The sequence below is a fragment of the Amblyraja radiata genome, chromosome 19 (genome assembly GCF_010909765.2).
Source record: "Amblyraja radiata isolate CabotCenter1 chromosome 19, sAmbRad1.1.pri, whole genome shotgun sequence".
NCBI classification, from domain to species: Eukaryota; Metazoa; Chordata; class Chondrichthyes; order Rajiformes; family Rajidae; genus Amblyraja; species Amblyraja radiata.
Window position 1 is genome coordinate 1,101,499 of NC_045974.1, and position 19,995 is coordinate 1,121,493.

The following is a 19,995-nucleotide window of genomic DNA, read 5'->3' on the forward strand; positions in this document are numbered from 1 at the left end:
TTAAAGGGATATGGACCAAAAGCAGGCAGGTGGGACTCGTTTAGATAGGGCATGTTGGCCAGTGTGGACAAGTTGGGCCGAAGGGCCTGTTTCCATGCTGTATGACTCTGTGTCTCTATTAAGGTATGTTGAGGATCAGGACAAGGCATATATATAACAGAGTCTATGATGTGGGAGCAATTAGAGCATTCTAATTGATAATTAAAATGCAAAGAGAACCAATGTAATTAAAGTATCAAGGGACATAAACAAAACAATAAAATAGTTAACAGAAAGATCATTAAAGGGAGGAGGTTTGGGAAGGGGATCGGGCCACTGAGGGATAGATAGACATGTCAACATCACAGGTACCAACGAGAGAGAGAAGTCATTGTTTTACCAGTATTTACTGGACAGGTAGAACAGATGGATGGATGGAGTAATGTGAGGAATAATGAAATTAGTGTGTTTAAAAATTGTTAATGCAGAATAAAACCCCACCTCGAGACAAATTGCATCCATGCCTTTTGAAAGGAAGAGACATAATAAGCACACACTGCATAATTTGTTAAAAATGGTAGAATGCCAGATGACTGGTGGATCGAACACAGAACCGCACAGGGTCAGGCCCTTCAGCCCACAATGTCTGTGCTAAACATGATGCTGAATTAAACTAACCTTCTCTGCCTGCACGTGATCCATATCCCTTCATTCCCTGCATATCCATGTGCCTATCTAAAAGCCTCATAAACACCACTATGGTATCTGCCTCCACCCCCAGCATCCAGTTCCAGGCACCCACCACCCACTGTGTAAAACATTTGTCCCACTCATTTCCATTAAACTTTGTCCTTCTCAGGATTATTTTGAAGGTGAACGGTGGGCTAATGTCAGTGACAGAAAAAATATTGACATCTCTATCAATGACGAAATTAGAAGAACACATAGGCATGAAAAGCTTAACAATGAATAATCATAGAACATGAACATGTACAGCAGGTCTGGCAACATCTCTGGAGAAATGTCTGAAGAAGGGTTCTGACCCAAATCGTCACCTATCCATGTATAGTCTCCAGTGATTCTGCCTGACCTGCTGTTACTCCAGCATTTTGTGTCTATCTTCGATATAAACCAACATCTGCAGTTCCTTCCCACACCTGAAACTGTACAGCACAGGAACAGGCCCTTCGGCCCACAATGTATGTGCCGTACATGATGTCAAAGTCAACTCTTATCTACCTGCCCATAATCTATATCCATTTATTCCCTGCGTATCCATGTGCCAATCCATTCATTCATTCATCATCGAAAACATTAGCGATGCAGTGGCGCTGGTTTCCGACGGGAACGGTGACGGGCGCTCCACACAACTGTCCTCCAGTTCCTGCGGACTTTCGCCGCTGGAAGTATAGGGTTTTGGTGTGTGTGCTTTATCATCATTCCTTACACTGCTGTGTACGACAATTATCGCAATTTCCGTGTGCCAATCCAAATATCATTTAAATGCCACTATCATATTTGCCTCTGTCACCACCCCGTCTGTGTTCCAGACACCCACCCCGTCTGTGTTCCAGTCGCCCACCCCGTCTGTATGTTCCAGACACCCACCCACCCCGTCTGTATGTTCCAGACACCCACCCACCCCGTCTGTATGTTCCAGACACCCACCCCGTCTGTGTTCCAGACACCCACCCTGTCTGTATGTTCCAGACACCCACCCCGTCTGTGTTCCAGACACCCACCCCGTCTGTGTTCCAGACACCCACCCCGTCTGTGTTCCAGACACCCACCCCGTCTGTGTTCCAGACACCCACCCCGTCTGTGTTCCAGACACCCACCCTGTCTGTATGTTCCAGTCACCCACCCCGTCTGTGTTCCAGACACCCACCCCGTCTGTGTTCCAGACACCCACCCCGTCTGTGTTCCAGTCACCCACCCCGTCTGTGTTCCAGTCACCCACCCCGTCTGTGTTCCAGTCACCCACCCCGTCTGTGTTCCAGTCACCCACCCCGTCTGTGTTCCAGTCACCCCCCCCGTCTGTGTTCCAGCCACCCACCCCGTCTGTGTTCCAGACACCCACCCCGTCTGTGTTCCAGACACCCACCCTGTCTGTGTTCCAGTCACCCACCCTGTCTGTGTTCCAGACACCCACCCCGTCTGTATGTTCCAGACACCCACCCACCCCATCTGTATGTTCCAGACACCCACCCCGTCTGTGTTCCAGTCACCCACCCTGTCTGTGTTCCAGACACCCACCCCGTCTGTGTTCCAGACACCCACCCCGTCTGTGTTCTAGACACCCACCCCGTCTGTGTTCCAGACACCCACCCTGTCTGTGTTCCAGACACCCACCCCGTCTGTGTTCCAGACACCACCCCGTCTGTATGTTCCAGTCACCCACCCTGTCTGTGTTCCACTCACCCACCCTGTCTGTGTTCCAGTCACCCACCCTGTCTGTGTGTTCCAGACACCCACCCTGTCTGTGTTCCAGTCACCCACCCTGTCTGTGTTCCAGTCACCCACCCCGTCTGTGTTCCAGACACCCACCCCGTCTGCCTGGAAACCTCCACGAACATCCTTGCTTCTGACCTGATGGTGGGAAGATGATATCCTGCTCCAATGAAAACTCTTCCTCTCCATCTGCCTCAGAGCGCAGGACAGTAGCAGGCCCTTCGGCCCACAATGTTCGTGCCGAACATGTTCCCAAGACCACCAGTTATCTGCCCACACATAATCCATGTCCCTCCCTTCCCTGCAGTGTGGACAACAAAAAGTACAACCTCACTTGACCCAGTTCAATCACATTGTTGGAGGTCGAAGGGAGAATGGACAAATTATATTCCTCCACCCTAGTCATATTACCAGTTGCACAGTTCTCCACATTGTTTCCCTCTTGAAACCGCACCATCCCTAGCCAACACGCGGCACGGTGGCACAATGGTAGTTGTTCCCTTACAGTGCTTGCAGCGCCGGAGACCTGCATTCGATCCTGACTACAGGTGTTGTCCGTACGGAGTTGCACGTTCTCCCCGTTTTCTCCTAGATCTTCGGTTCCCTCCCACACTCCAAAGACGTGCAGGTTTGTAGGTTCATTGGCTTGGGTTTGTATACTTGTTATTCATGTAAATTGTTCCTAGTGTGTGTAGGATTGTGTTAATGTGCGGGGATCGTTGGGCCGAAGGGCCTGTTCCGCACTGTATCTCTAACCTAAAAAAGTAAACAATGGGCCTACCAGGCACTGCCCAGCCTGAGACCACTTGTGGCCGGCCCTGACTGGTCCTGGTCTTTGCTCTCTTCCACCCCTACCCCCTACAATCAGTCTGATCAACCCGATACATCACCCCTCCTTCTCTCCACAGATGCTGCCTGACCCGCTGAGTTACTCCAGCGCTTTGTGGCTAATGTTAATGCTATAGGTAATTTGGATTCAAATAAGCCTTTGCTAAATGACCCCGTAATCAACTAGAAACAATGTCAGAGAACACACAGGCAGTAAACCAGTTACACACTGGACTGTTGCTGGAAATAGTCAGTAGATTGGGCAGCATCTGGAGAGAGTTAATGTTTCAGATCAGACAGTTCTAACATAAGGCCAACCAGTGTCAGGAGAGGGAAAAGATCTGACATTTTGGGTGAAGACATTTTGTCAGAAACCCGGAGGCAATGTTTCTAAAGGAATGTTAACCTTTGGGAGGGTGGGTGGATAGAACATATGCTACTGGATTTACCTGTTCTGAGGTCTCATTGAATTGTAAAGGAAACACAAGAGACAGCAGATGCTGGAATCTTGAACAGAACACATTGTGCTGAAGGAATTCAGCAGGTCAGGCAGCATCTGTGGAGGGAATGGATGACGTTTCGGGCCGGGACTCGTCTTCGGACTAATCGTTGTAGGGGAGGGGTGGGTGGAAATGAGAGGTGTGTGTTTGGGGGGGAGGGGGGAAGCAAAATGGTGTTGGATAAGGAGAGGAGAGGAGGAGTGAAATATTAAGCTGGAGGAAAGGTACATAAAAGGGAAATGGGGGTTGTTGATGGGAGGGGTAGAGATGAGTGTATTGGGAAGATGAATGGTGATTGGGGGGGGGGGGGTGATGGGGGATATGTGTGGGCACAGGGGTGCAGAGGGTTAAGAGAAGGGGGGTAGAGAGATATTACTCAAAGTTGGAGAACACACCATTCATACTGTTCAAGAAGGAACTGCAGATGCTGGAAAATCGAAGGTACACAAAAAAGCTGGAGAAACTCAGTGGGTGCAGCAGCATCTATGGAGCAAAGGAAATAGGCAACGTTTCGGGCCGAATCCAGTCTGTAGAAGGGTTTTTGTGTACCTTTTTTGTGTACCTTCACCATTCATACTGGTGTGTTATAACCCAGCCAGGAGGAAATAGTTGTCCAGCCTAGTCTTGGTCTTGCCGATGTAGAGGAAACCACATGAGGAGCTGTGAATGCAGTAGATGAGGTTGGAAGATGTACAAGTGACCACTGGTCTCACCTGCAAGGGCTGCCTGGATGGAAGTGAGAGAGGAGATGAATTCTAAACACTTATTCCAGGCCATTCAAAACAAAGCAGGGACCAGATTTAGTTTCAGTTTCGTTTTGCGATAGTGCGGAAACAGGCCCTTCAACTACCCTACACACACGAGGGACAAACATGCCCTTCAACTACCCTACACACACGAGGGACAAACAGGCCCTTCAACTTGTTGCCAAGACCACCAGTTATCTGCCCACACATAATCCATGTCCCTCCCTTCCCTGCAGTGTGGACAACAAAAAGAACAACCTCACTTGACCCAGTTCAATCACATTGTTGGAGGTCGAAGGGAGAATGGACAAATTATATTCCTCCACCCTAGTCATATTACCAGTTGCACAGTTCTCCACATTGTTTCCCTCTTGAAACCGCACCATCCCTAGCCAACACGCGGCACGGTGGCACAATGGTAGTTGTTCCCTTACAGTGCTTGCAGCGCCGGAGACCTGCATTCGATCCTGACTACAGGTGTTGTCCGTACGGAGTTTGCACGTTCTCCCCGTTTTCTCCTAGATCTTCGGTTCCCTCCCACACTCCAAAGACGTGCAGGTTTGTAGGTTCATTGGCTTGGGTTTGTATACTTGTTATTCATGTAAATTGTTCCTAGTGTGTGTAGGATTGTGTTAATGTGCGGGGATCGTTGGGCCGAAGGGCCTGTTCCGCACTGTATCTCTAACCTAAAAAAGTAAACAATGGGCCTACCAGGCACTGCCCAGCCTGAGACCACTTGTGGCCAGCCCTGACTGGTCCTGGTCTTTGCTCTCTTCCACCCCTACCCCCTACAATCAGTCTGATCAACCCGATACATCACCCCTCCTTCTCTCCACAGATGCTGCCTGACCCGCTGAGTTACTCCAGCGCTTTGTGGCTAATGTTAATGCTATAGGTAATTTGGATTCAAATAAGCCTTTGCTAAATGACCCCGTAATCAACTAGAAACAATGTCAGAGAACACACAGGCAGTAAACCAGTTACACACTGGACTGTTGCTGGAAATAGTCAGTAGATTGGGCAGCATCTGGAGAGAGTTAATGTTTCAGATCAGACAGTTCTAACATAAGGCCAACCAGTGTCAGGAGAGGGAAAAGATCTGACATTTTGGGTGAAGACATTTTGTCAGAAACCCGGAGGCAATGTTTCTAAAGGAATGTTAACCTTTGGGAGGGTGGGTGGATAGAACATATGCTACTGGATTTACCTGTTCTGAGGTCTCATTGAATTGTAAAGGAAACACAAGAGACAGCAGATGCTGGAATCTTGAACAGAACACATTGTGCTGAAGGAATTCAGCAGGTCAGGCAGCATCTGTGGAGGGAATGGATGACGTTTCGGGCCGGGACTCGTCTTCGGACTAATCGTTGTAGGGGAGGGGTGGGTGGAAATGAGAGGTGTGTGTTTGGGGGGGAGGGGGGAAGCAAAATGGTGTTGGATAAGGAGAGGAGAGGAGGAGTGAAATATTAAGCTGGAGGAAAGGTACATAAAAGGGAAATGGGGGTTGTTGATGGGAGGGGTAGAGATGAGTGTATTGGGAAGATGAATGGTGATTGGGGGGGGGGGGGGGTGATGGGGGATATGGGTGGGCACAGGGGTGCAGAGGGTTAAGAGAAGGGGGGTAGAGAGATATTACTCAAAGTTGGAGAACACACCATTCATACTGTTCAAGAAGGAACTGCAGATGCTGGAAAATCGAAGGTACACAAAAAAGCTGGAGAAACTCAGTGGGTGCAGCAGCATCTATGGAGCAAAGGAAATAGGCAACGTTTCGGGCCGAATCCAGTCTGTAGAAGGGTTTTTGTGTACCTTTTTTGTGTACCTTCACCATTCATACTGGTGTGTTATAACCCAGCCAGGAGGAAATAGTTGTCCAGCCTAGTCTTGGTCTTGCCGATGTAGAGGAAACCACATGAGGAGCTGTGAATGCAGTAGATGAGGTTGGAAGATGTACAAGTGACCACTGGTCTCACCTGCAAGGGCTGCCTGGATGGAAGTGAGAGAGGAGATGAATTCTAAACACTTATTCCAGGCCATTCAAAACAAAGCAGGGACCAGATTTAGTTTCAGTTTCGTTTTGCGATAGTGCGGAAACAGGCCCTTCAACTACCCTACACACACGAGGGACAAACAGGCCCTTCAACTACCCTACACACACGAGGGACAAACAGGCCCTTCAACTACCCTACACACACGAGGGACAAACATGCCCTTCAACTACCCTACACACACGAGGGACAAACAGGCCCTTCAACTACCCTACACACACGAGGGACAAACAGGCCCTTCAACTACCCTACACACACGAGGGACAAACATGCCCTTCAACTACCCTACACACACGAGGGACAAACAGGCCCTTCAACTACCCTACACACACGAGGGACAATTTTACATTTATACCAAGCCAATTACCCTACAAACCTGTATGTACAAACCTGTACTTCTTCGGAGTGTGGGAAAAAACCGAAGATCTCTGAGAAAACCAACGTGGTCACGGGGAGAACGTACAAACTCTGTACAGACAGCACCCGGGTCTTTGAGGCAGGAGCTCTACCGCTGCGCCACCGTGCCGATCATTCTGTCATTCTGAATCTAAAGAGTGTTCATCAAAGATGTTCATAATGTGGACCCAAAGTCATTTTATTCACAGCAGAGAGGATTAATATCTGAATATATTGTGATCCACATGTTGCAGATGTAGAGTTATGGAGCACACTGCCCCCTAGTGTAAGCAATCACATCTGAACTGTGTAGGAAGGAACTGCAGATGCTGGTTTATACTGAAGATAGGCACAAAGTGCTGGAGTAACTCAGTGGGACAGGCAACATCTCTGGAGAAAAAGGATGGGTGACGTTTCGGGTCGGGTCCCATCTTCAGACTGAAAGATAGAGATGGGAGTGGAGGTGAGAAAAGGCCAGAACAAATCAGGCTGAGCAACTCGTGGGGTTTTTAAACACTAGACTGCACAGATGGCTTCAGTGCAGAAAACAGCTCCTCCGCGAGTTAGGGCCCGCTGCATTATGGCCCGCTGCATTAGGGCCCGCTACACTAGGGCCCGCTACATTAGGGCCTGCTACATTAGGCCCCGCTACATTAGGCCCCGCTACATTAGGACCTGCTACATTAGGGCCCGCTACATTAGGCCCCGCTACATTAGGACCTGCTACATTAGGCCCCGCTACATTAGGGCCTGCTACATTAGGGCCCGCTACATTAGACCCCGCTGCGTTATGGCCCGCTGCGTTAGGGTCCGCTACATTAGGGCCCGCTACATTAGGCCCCGCTACATTAGGGCCCGCTACATTAGGCCCCGCTACATTAGGCCCCGCTACATTAGGGCCCGCTACATTAGGCCCCGCTACATTAGGGCCCGCTACATTAGGCCCCGCTACATTAGGGCCCGCTACATTAGGCCCCGCTACATTAGGGCCCGCTACATTAGGGTCTGCTACGTTAGGGCCTGCTATGTCCTTGGGAACCATTTGGAACCCAAACCGATGGAAAATCGGAAAGGCGGTGACGAACCAAATCCCCGCATGGTAATAGATGCCTTGTCCCCTCAGCCAGCAAATCCACCCAGCCTGTCGCCCAAACATATGTACGGGCAGCACAATGGGTAGACCCCAGTTTAATCCTGACCTCAGGTGATGTATGTGTGGAGTTTGCACGTTCTCCCTGTGATCCCATGATCATTTCCTCCGAGTTTTTGTTTTTTTCTTAGTTTTAGAGATACAGCACGGAAACAGGCTCTTCGGCCCACCGATTCTGCACTGAGTCTGCACCGACCAGCGATCCCCGTACATTAACACTGTCCTACGCACACTCGCGACAATTTACATTTACACCAAGCCAATTAACCTACATACCTGTACGTCTTTGGAGTGTGGGAGGAAACCGAAGATCTCAGAGTAAACCCACGCGGTCACGGGGAGAACGTACAGCCACCGTACAGGCAGCACCCGTATTCGGGATTGAACCTGGGTCTCCGGCGCTGCAAGCGCTGTAAGGCAGCAACTCCACCGTGCCACCCTCCATGCTCCGGTTTGCTCCCACATCCCGAAGACGTGCAGGTTTGTAGGTTAATTGTCCCTCTATAAATTGCCCCTAGTGTGTAGGGAGTGGATGAGAAAGTGGGGTAACATAGAACTAGTGTGAGCGGGTGATCGATGGTCAGCATTGACTCGGTGGGCCGAACAGCCTGTTTCCGTGCTGTATCTTTAAATCGATCAATCAATTCAATAGAAAAAAGAACAAGAATTTGTAGATGTGTGGGCCTTGTGTAAGGATTATAGATTTAGATTAGGAAATGAAAATGAGAAATGAAACAGAATCATAGCTTCTGTCTTTTCTCAACTAATGTTGAGACTTTGTTAAGAGTCCTGTGTAGGAAGGAACTGCAGATGCTGGTTTAAACCGAAGATAGACACAAAATACTGGAGTAACTCAGCGGGACAGGCAGCATCTCTGGAGAGAAGGAATGGGTAACGTTCAGGTTGAGACCCTTCTCCAGACTTCAGAGACCTCCCCACTTGACTACGTCCTGTCCGTACATGCGAGTGTTTGGGTGTCCAGTGGATGGGTTTGCTGGCTGTTGTGGGAGACTGCTCCTGACTGCCATGAACACATTATCAGGCCACACACAGTCCAGGCCAGCAGCAGTGTCCGGCATAAAACCGTCAAAGGCATTTAAAGTGTGTAAGAAGGAACTGTTGATGCTGGTTTACTCCGAAGATAGACACAAAGCGCTGGAGTAACTCAGCGGGACAGGCAGCATCTCTGGAGAGAAGGAATGGGTGATGTTTCGGGTCAAGACCCTTCAGACTGTCTATCTTCCAAATGCATTTAACACATTGACTGCAGTAAAATCTGTCAACAGAATATCATTATGAGCCTGAGATAGACCAGGGTTGATCTGAAAATGTCAGCTCTAGTGTAAATGGCACAATGGGATTACGAATAGTTCCAGGATGGGAACTCAAGGGATGGCCAGCACTAAATGTTCTTGACCTCTGGGACCTGAGTGTTCCCTTCACGCCATCTATGTTACTCATATAACCAACCCAGGCCTAATTGTGTGGAGCTGTCACTACAGTTGAGTACTTGCAGATCTGTAAATCATCATCTTTGCTGCCAGTGATATTTTGTGGCCTTTCTTTGCCCTCCTAATTCCTTTTTTAAGTACTCCTTCGTATTCTACAGTCCTGAAGTATTCGGTACTCTATACCAGCCACATGCTTACCTTAGGCTTCCCTTCCAACCTTAACTCCATCCTTGGCTCGAGTCCAGTTCCTTCTCATGTCACTGATTTGTCGTTTCTTGGTGTCAGCTCGTTCATCGTCAACATACACCTTCATCCCAGACCATTGTAACATGGCGTGGAAACAGGCCCTGTAGCCCAACTTGCCCACACCTACCAACATGGCCCATCTACACCAGTCTCACCTGCCTGTGCTTGGCAGATCAATTTCCCTCCTGGGATAAAAAGGTAACTAAACAAGTTCAACCCCCACTTCATAAGATCATAAGGGGATAAGTGATAGGAGTAGAATTAGTCAATCAAGTCTACTCCACCATTCAATCATGGCTGATCTATCTCTCCCTCCTAACCCCATTCTCCTGCCTTCTCCCCATAACCTCTGACACCTGTACTATCAAGAATCTATCTATCTCTGCCTTAAAAATATCCATTGACGCCCTCCACTATCTATCTATGCCTTAAAAATATCCACTGACGCCTTCTGTGGCAAAGAGTTCCACAGATTCACCACAAAATAAATTCCTTATTCTTCTTCCTAAAATAACGTCCTTTAATTCTGAGGCCATGACCTCTAGTCCTAGACTCTCCCACTAGTTGAAACATCCTCCCCACATCCACTCTATCCAAGCCTTTCACTATTCCGTACGTTTCAATGAGGTCCCCCCTCATTCTTCTAAACTCCAGCGAGTACAGGCCCAGTGCTGACAAACGCTCATGTGATATGTTAACCCACTCATTCCTGGGATCATTCTTGTAAATTTCCTCTGGACCCTCTCCATGGCCAGCGCATCCTTCCTCAGATACGGTGCCCAAAACTGCTCATAATATTTCAAATGCGGCCTGACCAGCGCCTTATAGAGCCTCAGCATTACATCCCTGTTTTTGTATACAAGCTCTCTTGAAATAAATGCTAGCATTGCATTTGCTTTCTTTACTACCGATTCGACTTGCAGATTAACTTTTTTGGAATCCTGCACCAACTCCCAAGCACCTCCGATTTCATGACAAAATGCATGACTCCACACTTTGCTACACTATATTCCATCTGCCACTTCTCTGTCCACTCTCCCAACCTGTCCAAGTCCTTCTGCAGATTCCCTGCTTTTTCTACACTTCTTGCCTCTCCACCTATCCGCAAACTTGGCCACAAAGCCTTCAATCCCCTCGTCCAAATCATTAATATACAACGTGAAGAGTAGTGGCCCCAGCACCGAGCCCTGCGGAACCCCGCTCGCTAGTCACTGGCAGCGATCCAGAAATAGCCACCTTTATTGCCATTCATTGCCTTCTGACCTGGATGCTAACTGACCCTCTGAGTTCCTCCAGCACTTTGTGTTTTGCTCAGGATTCCAGCATGGGCAGTTCCTGGTGTCACCGCACTCATTTCACACATTGCCTGTTCTACTGAGTTGAACAAAAAGCTCCAGATTTAAACGCCAAGTTGATTTTAATAGGTGCCAATAAATCTTGTAACAATAGAAGAGAAAATAGCAAAATGAAGAAGTGTCACGGCTGAATTGTAAGTGCATTGGCATAATATTAGGTTTTATAAAAACTGCTGCTGGAACTTGTGTAGTTGAGCTGTGCCAGCAGCTAATTGTGCGCAGCCAGAAACCACAGATACACATTGGTACAACCAGATAGCTGAGAGTCATGGAAACAAACCACTGATACACATTTTGGAAAAACAATGAACAATGAAAACAAATAAGCTGTGAAATGAGCAGACCAACTTGACATCAGGTCCAGGCACAGATAAGTGGGAGAAGAAGCAATTTGAGTTGTTTTAAAAAAAAATTTGGATCCTGGTGTTTGATAATGGAGCCAAGATGTAAGGAAAATACAAAGTAATGTTAAACCTACGTAAATCATTGATTAGGCTGTGGTTAGAATATTTGGTTTGGTTTGGAGAAAGATCCCAAGGCCACGGAGATATTGACACAAGAGAAATTCCAGTGTAAGTTCCATAGGGAGAAGGAGCAGTGGTTGTGAGGGAGAACTCCATGCCAGCTGGATTCAAAATCACAAAAAGTGTTGATATCGTGAATTGGAAAAAATAGCTCCAGAAGTGAAGGAGCAACTTGACATCAGGTCCAGGCACACACTCGCATGGCCCCTAGCTACGCCTGCCTCTTTGTAGGGTACGTCGAACAATCCCTGTACCAGGCGTACACTGGCCCTATCCCTGACCTCTACCTCCGCTACATGACGACTGCATTGGTGCTACCTCCTGCACCCATGCAGAACTCACTGACTTCATCAACTTCACAACTAATTTCCATCCTGCACTCAAATTCACTTGGACCATCTCCGACATCTCCCTACCGTTTCTAGATCTCACCGTCTCCATCACAGGAGACAGACTATTGACCAACATCTACTGACTCCCATGGCTATCTGGACTACACTTCTTCCACCCTGCTTCCTGTAAAGACTCTATCCCTTACTCCCAATTCCTCCGTCTACGCAGCATCTGCACCCAGGATGAGGTGTTCCATCCCAGGACATTGGAGATGTCCTCATTCTTAAGGAAACGGGGGTTCCCCTCTTCCATTATAGATGAAGTTCTCACTAGGATTTTCCTCGATATCCCGCAGCTCCGCTCTTGCTCCCACTCCCCCCATTCGCAACAAGGACAGATTCCCCCTTGTCCTCGCCTTCCACCCCATCAGTCGTCGCATACAGCATATAATCCTCCGACACTTTCGCCACCTCCAATGGGATCCCACTACTGGCCACATCTTCCCATCTCCACCCCTTTCTGCTTTCCAGAGACCGTTCCCTCCGCAACTCCCTGGTCATCTTGTCCCTTCCACCCTATCCACCCCCTCCCCAGGTACTTTCCCCTGCAACTGCAGGAGATGCAACACCTGTCCCTTTACCTCCCCCCTCAACTCCATCCAAGGACCCCAACAGTCTTTTCAGGTGAGGCAGAGGTTCACTTGCACCTCCTCCAACCTCATCTACTGTATCCGCTGTTCCAGGTGTCAACTTCTGTACATCAGCGAGACCAAGCGCAGGCTCGACGATCGTTTCAATGAACACCTCCGCTCAGTCCGTCTTAACCTACCTGATCTCCCGGTTGCTCAGCACCAACTCCCCCTCCCATTCCCAATCTGACCTGGGCCTCCTCCATTGTCAGAGTGAGGCCCAGCGCAAATTGGAGGAACAGCACCTCATATTTTGCTTTGGCAGCTTACACCCCAGCGGTACGAACATTGACCTCTAACTTCAAATAGCCCTTGCTTTCCCTCTCTCTCTATTCCCTCCCCTTCCCAGTTCTCCCACCAGTCTTACCGTCTCCGACTACATTCTATCTCTGTCCCATCTACTCACCTGACATCAGTCTGAAGAAGGGTCTCGACCCGAAACGTCGCCCATTCCTTCCCTCCAGAGATGCTGCCTGTCCCGCTGAGTTACTCAAGCACTTTGTGTCTATCTTCGGTTTAAACCAGCATTTGCAGTTCCTTCCTCCACAGAATGGCTCACCTCCTTTATTTGGGGAATGTAAGAGGAGTGATATTGATGGATTAGTTTCTGTCTGCTGACTGTGTGATGCTGAGTAACTCTGCTATTCTTTTATAAATCACACAACTATAAAGCATCTCAGGCAAATTATCACAGGATCAGGGTCTTGAATTGTAAACTGTATGTGTTGCAAATAAAATGACATGGAGAAATTAAACACTTACTCCCTCGGTAAAGTGTGTTTGAGAAACTTTGAGCTGATCGATGCAAGTATCAGAATTATTAAATACATTTACTGCAGCTCTAGTAAGCCATAACATACAAATTATTTTTCTATTTCTCCCTTCCCCCTCCCCTCCATTAAATTCCTTCCTCTGGATTCCCATTTCACACCTCTTCTGCCTTTATCTCACACCTTTTGCCTTGTCATCACTGACCATCTGCCTATCAGGACCACCCACCCCCCTCACCTGTAACCAAAGATCCTATAGCAAGCAAGATAGATCACTCGCCGAAAAATACCTAGTACGGTCATGGGCAGATTCATGGGTAATTTTCGGCCCCATTTCCGTAACCGGCTTCCGTCTCCGCACCAAAGATCCCGTAGCGGAGCAAAGATACTAGTGCGGAGACGGAAGCCGGTTACAGAAACATCCTCGAAAAAATAAAAATTATTTGGTAGAAATCTTCTCCTCATTTTCAGAATTATAATTTATTAACACAAACTGTTCCCCCGCAACGCTGATTACACTGCGAGTCGGGTTGGGTCGGGTCGGGTCCGGTTACTGAAATGGATGAAAAAAAGGCCCACGTTCCGCTCCGTTCCTTACTACACGTCAGCCCATTGCATTTAGAAGGAGTGGTCTATCTTGTTCCGCTATAGGATCTTTGCTTGTAACCACCCATCATTTATAGACACAAAATGGGTCAGGCTGAGTTACGCCAGCACATTGTGTCTATCTTCAGTAGCTACCAGCAGTTCCTCTCTACACCACCCTTCATTGGCTGTGCCCCCCTCTCTTCCAGCTCCCCCCACAATCAGTGAAGAAGGGTCTCGACCCAAAACGTCACCTATCCATGTTCTCCACAGATGCTGCCTGACCCGCTGAGTTACTCCAGCACTCTGAAACGTCACCTATCCATGTTGTCCACAGATGCTGCCTGACCCGCTGAGTTACTCCAGCACTCTGTGAAACATCACTTATCCATGTTCTTGGTGTGTTTTTTATTTGTAAACCAGCATCTGCAGTTCCTTGTTTCGACAAGTTATATTCTATTTTATTTTGAGATCAAAGAATGGCACAGCCCTGGGGGCTGTTGGCTCAACCAGTGTACATCAGCCTTTCCAAAGTATAAACCAATGACTCAACCCCAGTTTAGACAGTGTCCAATTATCGCCCAGTTACAGTGCGCTCCAAATCCAACCCGCAAAGTCCAAAAGAGGTTTTCCTCATGTCATCTCAGCTTCTTTTATCAATCATCTCAAATCTTAATTCTTAGTGTAGCAGCCAGCATTTATTGCGCATTCCTGCAGAAATTAACTGCCACATAATAGAACAAACAAAATAAACAGTGACGGGGGAGAGGTAGAAGAGAGGGAGAGAGGGAGAGAGGGAGAGAGGGAGAGAGGGAGAGAGAGAGAGAGAGAGAGGGAGAGAGGGAACAAAGGGAAAGAACGAGTGTGATTCCATTAAAAATGCAATTATAAAGGGAACATTTATGAGCAGGAGGGGTAAAGTTTAAAGGAGATTTTTACATGGGTGCATTTAATATCCTGCCACTTACTGTGCATCTATTTGCCTCATTTCTCTCGTTAGTCAATCTTTCTCTTACATAACACAAGTTGCTGGAGTAACTCAGCGGGTCAGGCAGCATCTCTGGAGAGAAACATAGAAAGTAGGTGCATGAGTAGGCCATTTGGCCCTTCGAGCCAGCACAGCCATTCAATATGATCATGGCTGATCATCCAAAATCAGTACCCCGTTCCTGCCTTCTCCCCATATTCCTTGGTTCCGCTAAGCCTAAGAGCTTCTTCTTCTTCTGGCGTATGGCGTGCACAGCCTAAAGTTGTAGGACAACTTGTTCTATTTGATCTTATTTGATTGTGCACGCCGGGTTGATTGCATTCGTCGAAACGGTGGGCCACGTGAAGGTTGCAATCTCCCGCCCCAGCCTAAGAGCTAAATCTAACTCTCTCTTGAAAACATACAGTGATTTGGCCTCCACTGCATTCTGTGGCAGAGAATTTCACAGATAGGAATGGGTAACGTTTGGGGTTGAGACCCTTCCTCAGCCTGTCCCGCTGAGTTACTCCAGCTTTTTGTGTCTCTCTTCGTTTAAACTAGCGTCTGCAATTGCTTCATACACTGGTGCTTCGTGAGTTATTTGACCAGCCTGCAACATGGGACTGAAAAATCCACACGGACGGCATCTCTCTCATCAATATTCCTAGGTAGACAAAAATGCTGGAGAAACTCCGCGGGTGAGGCAGCATTTATGGAGTGAAGGAATAGGCGACGTTTCAGCTCGAGACCCTTCTTCATCAATATCCCTTCTCGCTGTCCCAACAAATACTATTACATTTGTCAGGCTGGACCTTTTCTTAACTAATAATATAACTAATCTATGCTGATGCTTCCTGGTCAATCTGTGTGATTCATTGTGAAGGTTTACAGTGCGTCTCAGATTGGCCTCTAATGATTTGCTGTCAGTAGTTAATGGAAGCGGCCTGTAATTACTTATTTGATCCCCTCATCCTAAACATCAGCAACCCCTAAACCCTTGGGCAGCTCCCCTGGAACCCATACAAATCAACCTTTTCCCCCTCTACTCTTTACCGATTGTGACTTGCGACTTATCCAAATTCAAAGACATTAAATATCAACATTTTTCCTTTCTAATTTAATTTATCCCAAACAATATTTGATACTAATCTGCGTGAATCAGAAGCTTGGTTTCATCCCCTCTGTCGTGATGTGATATATCTGCACACTCTCTTCCCCCCACCTTCTTCAATCCTGACAATCCCTCGCTTATTCTCTCACTTTATTATTTCACAATGAAATATACATGAGGTCATAAGTGATAGGAGCAGAATTAGGCCATTCGGCCCATTGAGTCTACTCCACCATTCAATCATGGCTGATCTATCTCTCCCTCCTAACCCCATTCTCCTGCCTTCTCTCCATCACCTCTGACATCCGCACTAAGCAAGAATCTATCTATCTCTGCCTCAAAAATATCCACTGACTTGGCCTCCACAGTTTGTGGCAAAGAATTCCCACCCTCTGACTAAAGATATATATCAAAATATCTTTCAACTTGCATTGATTTTTACTTTGTGTACGGCATAACGTTACACTAGGCCTAGTGTAGGGCCCAAGGGCATTGTACAGCTGGGATGCTGTTCGATTCACCTCCACTCCTTTGCAGAGATTGGACTTTGTCTAAGGATCTGATGCACCACAATGAACAATGAATTGGATGAACAGCACCTCATACTTTGCTTGGTCAGCGGTATGAATATTGACCTCTAACTTCAGTAACCCTCTCTCTCCATCCCTCTGCCTTCCCAGTTCTCCCACCAGTCTGACTGTCCTTAATTACATTGAATCTCTGTTTGCTTTGTTGTCACCTTCTCCTAACTAACAATGATCTACTCTGTCCTTGATATCCATCACCTTTGATATCTCATTTTTACAGCTTACACTTCCTTATCTCTGCATCTCCCTCTCCCCTGACTCTCAGTCTGAAGAAGGGTCTCGACCCAAAATGTCACCCATTCCTTCTCTCCAGAGATGCTGCCTGACCCGCTGTGTTACTCCAGCATTTTGTGAGTATCTTCGGTTTGAACCAGCATCTGCAGTTCCGTCCGACACATGATACACAACAATGCAACATTTAAAAGACACTTAGACAGGTACATGGATAGGAAAGGTTTAGAGGGATATGGGCCAAACACGGACAGGTAAGACTAGTGTGGATGGGGCATCTTGGTCGGCATTGGCAAGTTGAATCAAATGCAATGGAGAAAGTCAACAGATCTCTAAGATCTGACCTGGGGCCAGCCCATTGTTGTAATCATCAAGAAAGCTCATCAACACTTACTACAATGAAGAAGTTCCAGTAGATTTGGTGTGTCAGTGACACAAGGGGTGGTAGATGTATGGAACAAGCTGCCAGAGGAGGTAGTTGAGGCAGGGACTATCTCAACATTTATGAAGCAGTTAGATAGGTACATGGATAGGACAGGTTTGGAGGGATATGGACCAAATGCAGGCAGGTGAGACTAGTGAAGCTGGGACATGTTGGCTGGTATGGGCAAGTTGGGCCGAAGGACCTGTTTCCACGCTGTAACACTGACTATGAAATTAGGGTCATAAAGGAACTTGCATCAGAGACCCTTCCTTGACAGTGGCCAACATTTCAAAATGGTCAATGTTTGTACAGTAGATCTGATGAGTCTGAAGAAGGGTCTTGACCCAAAACATTACCCATTTGTTCTATTTAGAGATGCTGTAGCTGGGACATGTTGGCTGGTCTGGGCAAGTTGGGCCGAAGGGCCTGTTTCATGCTGTATCACTCTATGACTCTGTGACTTGTATATATCTGGTCATATGACTGCATCATTGCATTAGCTCACTGCTGTACTGACCATCTTATTTTTACATCGGTTGTAAAATTACTTTATCGGACTTGCAATACTATTTGAGATTATATTTGATTGTGCTGCATGTTCCTGTCACCTCATACATCTCTTTCCCTGTACTCCAGCGTTTTCCAGCATACGCTCACATCAGGATATGCTAACAAGACACTTTTGCACAGTTCATCACCATTTAAAAAAAATATTTGCCTATTATTCTTGTAGGAATCAAGGCTTTGAAATCAGCAAAGGAACTGGAAAAAGAACATCAGGCCAAGGAGTACAAAATAGCTTCTGTTACAGAGCAAACCTGGGTGAAACTAGATGCCTCTGTGCAAGTGACTTTAATTATTCCAACATGTGATATGATTTAAGCAATGCAAAGGTTACTGGAAAACATTGTTCTACACTATTCCATCTAGAGTAACATTTGGCAAGTGTTTTAAATCTTGCCATCTCTGGAGTTGCTCTCCCCTATAGAACACTAGCTCCATCTGTAGTAAGCTGCAAGAAAAGCTGATGTGTAATATTCACATTGAAAATGCAAACTCTTTATGCAATGCCCAGCTGGGTACACCTGTAATGGATCCAAACTCTATACTCAGCAATGAGTCTTTCAAATGCACTTCACAAGAGCAGTGAAATATCTCATGAATGTTTACTTGCTCAGTTCAATTTAGTTTATTGTCACGTGTACCGAGGTACAGTGAAAAGTTTTTGTTGCGTGCTAACCAGTCAGCAGAAAGACAATACATGATTACACAATTGATCCATTTACAGTGTACAGATACATGATAAGGGAATAACGTTCAGTGCAAGGTAAAACCAGCAAAGTCCAATCAAGGATAGTCTGAGGGTCACCAATGAGGTAGATAGTGGTTCAGCAGTGCTCTCTGGTTGTGGGGATGATTCAGTGGCCTGATAACAGCTGGGAAGAAACTGTCCCTGAATCTGGAGGTAGACAAAAATGCTGGAGAAACTCAGCAGGTGAGACAGCATCTATGGAGCGAAGGAAATAGGCAACGCTTCGGGTCGAGACCCTTCTTCAGACCCAAATTGTCGCCTATTTCCTTCGCTCCATAGATGCTGCTGCACCCGCTGAGTTTCTCCAGCATTTTTGTCTACCTTCGATTGTCCAGCATCTGCAGTTCCTTCTTAAACACTGAATCTGGAGGTGTGTGTTTTCACACTTCTATATCTTTTGCCTGATGGGAGAGGGGAGAAGAGGGAGTGGCCAGGGTGTGACTCATCCTTGATTACCTCTAAATCTCTAAACTGATCTCTAAACTGATGATGCTGCTGGCCTTGCCGAGGTAGCGTCTGGTATAAATGATCACAACGGAACAATGAAATTCTTACTTGCTGCATCTTAACAGACCCCAAAACGCAATCCACTGATGCAGATAATAGACTTGATCTGGCTGTAAAGGGCTGACTGTTCTTTGGACTTTGGAGGTACAACGTTGAAACAGGGCCTTCAGCCCACCGTGTCCGTGCCAACCAGTGATCACTCTGTACACCAGCATGATCCAACACCCTATGGTTTTATACACCTCTATATATGATCAGGCAACATCCTCGTAAATCTTCCCTGCACTCTTTCCAGCTTAAAAATTAGTAACTTAAAATAGATTTTCTTTTTAATCTGTTATTTAAACATCAACAAATAATTAAGTACATGTTTAAATTAAATCTAATCAAAGTAATTAGAATTGGTACCTTGCCTCTAACCTGTGTAGGAAAGGTCAAGTCTGAAGAAGGGTCTCGACCTGAAACGTCACCCATTCCTTCTCTCCATAGATGCTGCCTGTCCCGCTGAGTTACTCCAGCATTTTGTGTCTATCTTGCCTCTAACCTGTTGCCCTGTAGTCCCCATTCAACAACTGCCCATTAACTGGAATCCCTACATCAACGCTCTGTCACTGTGCTCCACAAATGCTGGTGTCCCCGTCTTAACATCCACACAAGTCCAGCACTTGTCCTGGTCCGCGTCCCCCACAGATGCTGCCCAACAGGGGCAAGAATCAAGAGTGTTTCATTGTCATTTGTACCAAAACAGAGGAATTCAATTCTTACTTGCAGCCGCACCACAGGTCTGTAAACATAGTACTCAATAA